This window comes from Aethalodelphis obliquidens, unplaced genomic scaffold (genome assembly GCF_003676395.1).
Source record: "Aethalodelphis obliquidens isolate GAN/ISIS:26980383/991018 unplaced genomic scaffold, ASM367639v1 scaffold20, whole genome shotgun sequence".
Taxonomy (NCBI): Eukaryota; Metazoa; Chordata; class Mammalia; order Artiodactyla; family Delphinidae; genus Aethalodelphis; species Aethalodelphis obliquidens.
This window is the reverse complement of record NW_020837964.1, coordinates 11,641,225-11,647,501: the sequence shown is the minus strand read 5'-3', so window position 1 is coordinate 11,647,501 and position 6,277 is coordinate 11,641,225. Positions and strand designations below refer to the sequence as shown.

General features: G+C 43.7%; 1 pseudogene; it reads right to left on the bottom strand.

Annotated features, from left to right (window-relative positions):
- Window positions 1–3,404: 3,404 nt before the first annotated feature.
- On the bottom strand, window positions 3,405–4,276 carry LOC113627375 (glutamate dehydrogenase 1, mitochondrial-like; annotated as a pseudogene).
- Window positions 4,277–6,277: the final 2,001 nt, after the last annotated feature.

The following is a 6,277-nucleotide window of genomic DNA, read 5'->3' as shown; positions in this document are numbered from 1 at the left end:
TCCAAGATTTTGGATCATCTTTACTATCATTACTCTGAATTCTTTTTCAAGTAGACTGCCTATTTCTTCTTCATGTGTTTGATCTGGTAGGTTTTTACCTTGCTCCTTCATCTGCTGTGTGTTTCTCTATCTTCTCATTTTGCTTAACTTACTGTGTTTGGGGTCTCCTTTTTGCGGGCTGCAGGTTCATATTTCCAGTTGTGTTTGGTGTCTGTCCCCAGTGCCTAAGTTTGGTTCAGTGGGTTGTGTAGGCTTCCTGGTGGAGGGGACTAGTGCCTGTGTTCTGGTGGATGAGGCTGGGTCGTGTCTTCTGGTGGGCAGGACCGCGTCCAGTGGTGTGTTTTGGGGTGTCTGTGACGTCATTTTGATTTTAGGCAGCCTCTCTGCTAATGGGTGTAGTTGTGTTCCTGTCTTGCTATTTGTTTGTCATAGGGTGTCCATCACTGTAGCTTACTGGTCGTTGAGTGGATCTGGGTCTTAGTGTTGAGATGGAGATCTCTAGGAGACCTTCTCCTGTTTGATATTACGTGGAGCCGGGAAGTCTCTGGGACCAATGTCCTGAACTCGGCTATCCCACCTGAGAGGCACAGACCTGACACCTGGTCGGAGCACCAAGACCCTGGCCGCCACATGGCTCAGAAGAAAAGGGAGAAAAAAAGAAAGAAAAAATAAAATAAAGTTATTAACATAAAAAATAATTATTAAAAATAAAAAAATTAAAAAGCAATAAAAAAAGAAAGAAAGAAAACAAACCAAAAAAAACAAATCCACCAATGATAACAAGCACTAAAAACTATACTAAAAAAAAGAAACAACAAACAATCCGGCAGGCAGAACCCTAGGACAAATGGTAAAAGCAAAGCTATACAGACAAAATCACACAAAGAAGCATAGACATACACACTCACAAAAAGAGAAAAAGGAAGAAACAATATATATCATTGCTCCCAAAGTCCACCGCCTCAATTTTGGGATGATTTATTGTCTATTTAAGGTATTGCACAGATGCAGGGTACAAACATCAAGTTGATTGTGGAGATTTAATCCGCTGCTTCAGAGGCTGCTGGGAGAGTTTTCCCTTTCTCTTCTTTGTTCGCACAGCTCCTGGGGTTCAGCTTTGGATTTGGCCCTGCCTCTGTGTGTAGGTCTTTGAGGGCATTTGTTCTTCACTCAGGACGGGGTTAAAGGAGCAGCTAATTAGTGGGCTCTTGCCCACTTAGGCTGGGGGGAGGGAGGGGTACGGAATGCGGGGTGAGCCTGTAGCGGCAGAGGCCAGCATGACGTTGTAGCAGCCTGAGGGGTGCCGTGTGTTCTCCCCAGGAAGTTGTCCCTGGATCATGGGAGCCTGGCAGTGGCGGGCTGCACAGGGTCCCGGGAGGGGAGGTGTGTATAGTGACCTGTGCTTGCACACAGGCTTCTTGGTGGCTGCAGAAGCAGCCTTAGCGTCTCATGCCCATCTCTGGGGTCTGTGCTGATAGCCGCGGCTCGCACCCGTCTCTGGAGCTCATTTAGGCGGTGCTCTGAATCCCCTCTCCTCGCGCACCTGGAAACAATGGTCTCTTGCCTCTTAGGCAGGTCCAGACTTTTTCCTGGACTTCCTCCCTGCTAGCCGTGGCGCACTAGCCCCCTTCAGGCTGTGTTCACGCAGCGAACCCCAGTGCTCTCCCTGGGATCTGAGTTCCGAAGCCCGAGCCTCAGCTCCTAGCTCCCGTCCACCCCGGCGGGTGAGCATACAAGCCTCTCGTGTTGGTGAGTGCAGTTTGGCACCGATCCTGTGTGCGGGCATCTCTCCACTTTGCCCTCCATACCCCTGTTTCTGTGCTCTCCTCTGCAGCTCCGAAGCTCCCCCTACCCCCTGACGCCCACAGTCTCCACCTGTGAAGGGGCTTCCTAGTGTGTGGAAACCTTTCCTCCTTCACGGCTCCCTCCCTCTGGTGTACGTCCCGTCCCTATTCTTTTGTCTCTGTTTTTTCTTTTTTCTTTTGCTATACCCAGGTACGTGGGGAATTTTTTTGCCTTTTGGAAAGTCTGAGGTCTTCTGTCAGCGTTCAGTAGGTGTTCTGTAGGAGGTGTTCCACGTGTAGATGTATTTCTGATGTATTTGTGGGGAGGTAGGTGATCTCCACGTCTTACTCTTCCGCCATCTTGTAGGTCTCCTGGTAGTCTTTTTAATAACTGCTTTTGTCACCCGGTTAAGTCATGCAGTTACCAAGTAGTTAGAAATTTCTGAAAGGATATTATTGTTAACAGAAGAAAAGCTCATTCTTACATAAATAATATCCAGTACTTCATTGGGACCCTACTGTTCAAAAGGCCCTGGCCAAGCAACTTCCAAACAAAACACAACACCAGGTTGTTTCCAGCCCACTGGGAATGACGCCGTGTACAGAAGAAGAGGCCTCTAAGTGAGGACATAAATTCAGGGTGAGTCAGGGCCATTGGCAATGCTTAGAATCACCAGCCAGGCTCCAAAGAGGGAGCCCAAGTTTTTTTTTTTCTGGGGCACTGTACTTGAATTATTGTTCAATTAGTCAACACAATAGATCTTCAAAAGAGGACAATTAATTAACATGTTAAGGAGGTTACTGCACTCTTTGGACTATATGTCATAATTGTGGTTAGTAAATTCCGGCAGTCTTAACAAAATAGCCTCCATCGTTTGCATGTATGAAGATAACTTAATTCTCTACCGGCCTTTTTATTTTTGCTGGATGACAATATGCAATTGACAAGTTATAAATGATACTGTTTTATGTTATAAAAATACTAGCATTTTTCATTTATTATGTTTACAGGCATTCACTGCTTGAGTCAAGGTTAGGCTTATAAAGTGATTAAAGGCAATTTTATTACAGGAGCATGTACTTATTTTATTCTAAAAGAATAAAATGCATGAAGAGAAAGTTTTTTTGTTTGTAACCTGTAAAATTGAGTTATTTTGCTGATTTAAAATACCAATAACTCACTTGAGGACCATGCTAACTCCTGGAAATGCCATATACCTGCTTCTTAAATGTGTCCAAGTACCTGATAGATCTGTCCAGAGCTGAAGTGGCAAGTGACTGACTGCTCTTGGACAAAAGGTGCTTTCCCAGGGCTACAGCTGACTGTGCTGGGAAACAGCCATGGAACAAGGCAGCACAGGCAGAGGGAAAAGACTACTTAAAGGCAAAATGCCCAAATGGCTCTCTGACATAGCTATTTCTACTATCACTTATTAGCTTATATATGATCCCCTAACTTTTTTCTTAAGGGGCTGATTTGGATTGACTTGTTGAGAATGGTGTCCATTATCTATTAAGTCATGAGAGAGAGATTTCTGTGGTTACATGTAAACTTGTGATAGGTCTGCAGATGAAGAGGTGAAGAGGGTAGTGGAGAAGTCAGCCGCAGTCCCGTCCGGTCTATGTGAAGGTCACACCAGCTTCATTGTACACCTTCAAGTCTTTCTTGATGGCGCTGACTTAAGCAGCTGTTCTCAGGTCCAATCCCAGGTTATACTTCATGGCTGTGCACATGATTTGCCTGGCAGAGCGCTCCATGGTGTAAGCTAAGCCAGACTGCACGATGTCTTTCTCAGAGGCATGCAATATCCTGTCTTGGAACTGTGCTGTGGGTACAATGGGAATAGTTCCACCGTGCTTTCCAAATTTCCTTTCCAAACTCTCTTGAAAAGACATGAGCAAGCGGTAGTTAGAATCCCTTTCATATTTGAAGGTCTAACGGCCATAGCTGACATGATTTAGATTCTTCAGCCACTCAAAGTAAGATACTGTCACTTCTCCAGCATTCAAGTAGAGATCTGGAATAACCATGATGTTCTTCTCTAGGAAAATCTTATCAGCTTCTGGAGTTGTCAGTCCGTTGGCACCTTCAGCAATAATCTTGACTTCTTAACTTTGACTCTGGGTGTATTGGACTTGGTCAGCTGCTTCTCGCTGGCAGCAGGGATCAGTATGTCACAGTCCGCCTCCAAGATGCTCTCTTCATAGATCTTTGCTTCACTCCACCAGCTTGTCCTCCAAGATGCTGGTGCCGTGGTCGAGGAAGGCCCTCCACCATCTTGAAGAAGTTGGGGTTGTCCTCGCCGTCAGCCGCTGCCTCGCTGTAGTGTCACCGGCCGGGTGACGTGAGCCCTGGCTGCGGGGCGGCAGCGGCTGCGGCGGGCTGCCCGCGAGCCCGGCCCAGCAGCCGCGGCCGAGTTGGCCGCCGCCGAACCTAGGGCTGTGGGCCCGACATGGGACAGCAGTAGTGCTTCACCCAGGCACCAGTACATGGCGGCAGGACGGAGGCTGCGGAGGAGAGGTGCTTTCACAGGCCCGGGGACGGACAGAGAGTTTTGTAAGTCTTAATGTAGGAGTCCCATCAAGTGATGCGGAGCACGGCATCACTTCCGAGCGGAGGTGGTGGCCGGTGTGTCATAAGACTCATCTACCTGTGGGGAGCTCAGGCGGACAACCCCACCGACATTTTCATTTCCTTATGAAAATCAACTATGGACGCTTTGAGGAACAGAATACCAATTAGGACATTTGGGGCATGAAAGTAATTTAGTGGGTGAAGATACAAAAATATCATCATCACTTCTGTTGCTTACAGCAAATTAGCAGGTGGCCCAGAGAATGAGAGAGCTGATGAACATTGTGCATTCAAGAGCCAATTTCCCCAAGGTGCAGCAAGAAAACATGTTCATCATGGAAGCAGGCATAGCTTCTGGACATTTCAGCACTTATCTTAAAAAGTGTGGAAATAACTTTTGCTTTAATGTGAATCAGATCTAAAGCTGGGTAATAATTTTCTTCCTCATTTGAGTTGCCTTTAACTCTCAATTCAAAACTATATTACATTGATTAGAAACATACAGAAATCAAACTGAACAATTATTCACACACATTTTATGATAGATAGAAAGCCACTTTATACTTTACCTTTATGAATGACAATTTAAAGAGGCTTACAGGTGATTGGATCACCCTAGCCAATTTACATAAATGCAATTTGTGGAGACATTTATATTGCCAAATTGGATGAGGTACATTTCTGAGTTTGCATAAGGTGTTCTGCAAATTGTTCCATTTTCTTACTGTACGCCCCAGGTTTCTCAACACAGGAACTCTATTGATTTACATTCTCTGTGTGGGAAACGATTGATGGAACTGAATGAAGGATTCAGTGTAAAAGATGAGCATCACTGAGCAGAAACAGGCTTCAAAGTGACTTGCCTTATCAGAAGCCCAAAATGATTCATCTATAATAATTAAAACAGTGTGATGCTGGCATAAATAGATCAGTTAAACAATTTACATGATCTTTAAAGAGACTCTGATGTGATGCATATAATAAAATGAAAAGGAATAGATTATTTTTAAAAAATCATTGGGCTATTGTCTATATAAATAAGCGCACACAAACACACGTGCACACATATACTCCTTAGAATTCTTATCTAACATCACAAGAAAAAAATATTCTGAGCTCTTTTAAACATCTATACTTACACTTATACTTAAATCGTAGATACCAAAAAAATCTACAAATATATTAGGCTAACAAATAAGAAAGGTATTTATAATTTTTAAAAAATTCCCAGAAGAAATAATACAATAAGCCCTAGTATACTTAGCCCTATAAAACATATCTTCTGTACATCAAAGACACTGCAAAGAATTAAAGATCAAATGACAAACTAAGAAAAACCTTTACAACATTTATTACAGAATAATAGTTAATATAGGGATATTTAAAGTATGCATATATCATACAAATCTTGGGAAAAAACAGTAAATAAAATAAAATAGGAAAATGATATGGATGGATATTTTAAGGGAAATTGAAATACTGATAATTACTAAAAGATAAATTATCCAGTAATAAAAAATATATCAATTAAATACCAGGCTGCGATGAACACTCAGACTCTTTCTGCAGATTGAGTGCATCGTGAGACAGAGGGGAGGAGTGTACTTATTACCCTGGCTCCATCCTTGCCAACTCACCTGGTTTGATTGTTCCCTTCTATCGATGGCCACAGCTCCTGCCAACTGTCACTTTCTATTTAGCAATTTCCTCAGGTTTCAGACAATCACCCAGCCTTTTGCCCCTACAGAAGAGGTGGCATAGGTTTTTCATGTGGCTGGCCTCAGAGTACCATAGCTTCCTTATGTGGCTGGCCTCAAAGTACCATGCCCTGTTGGTTGTCCCTAACATTTTCCCACACCTTTGTAAAGAGCACCTCAATTACCCTACTGAGTTTACCATCAGTTTACTGTTAAGGTAT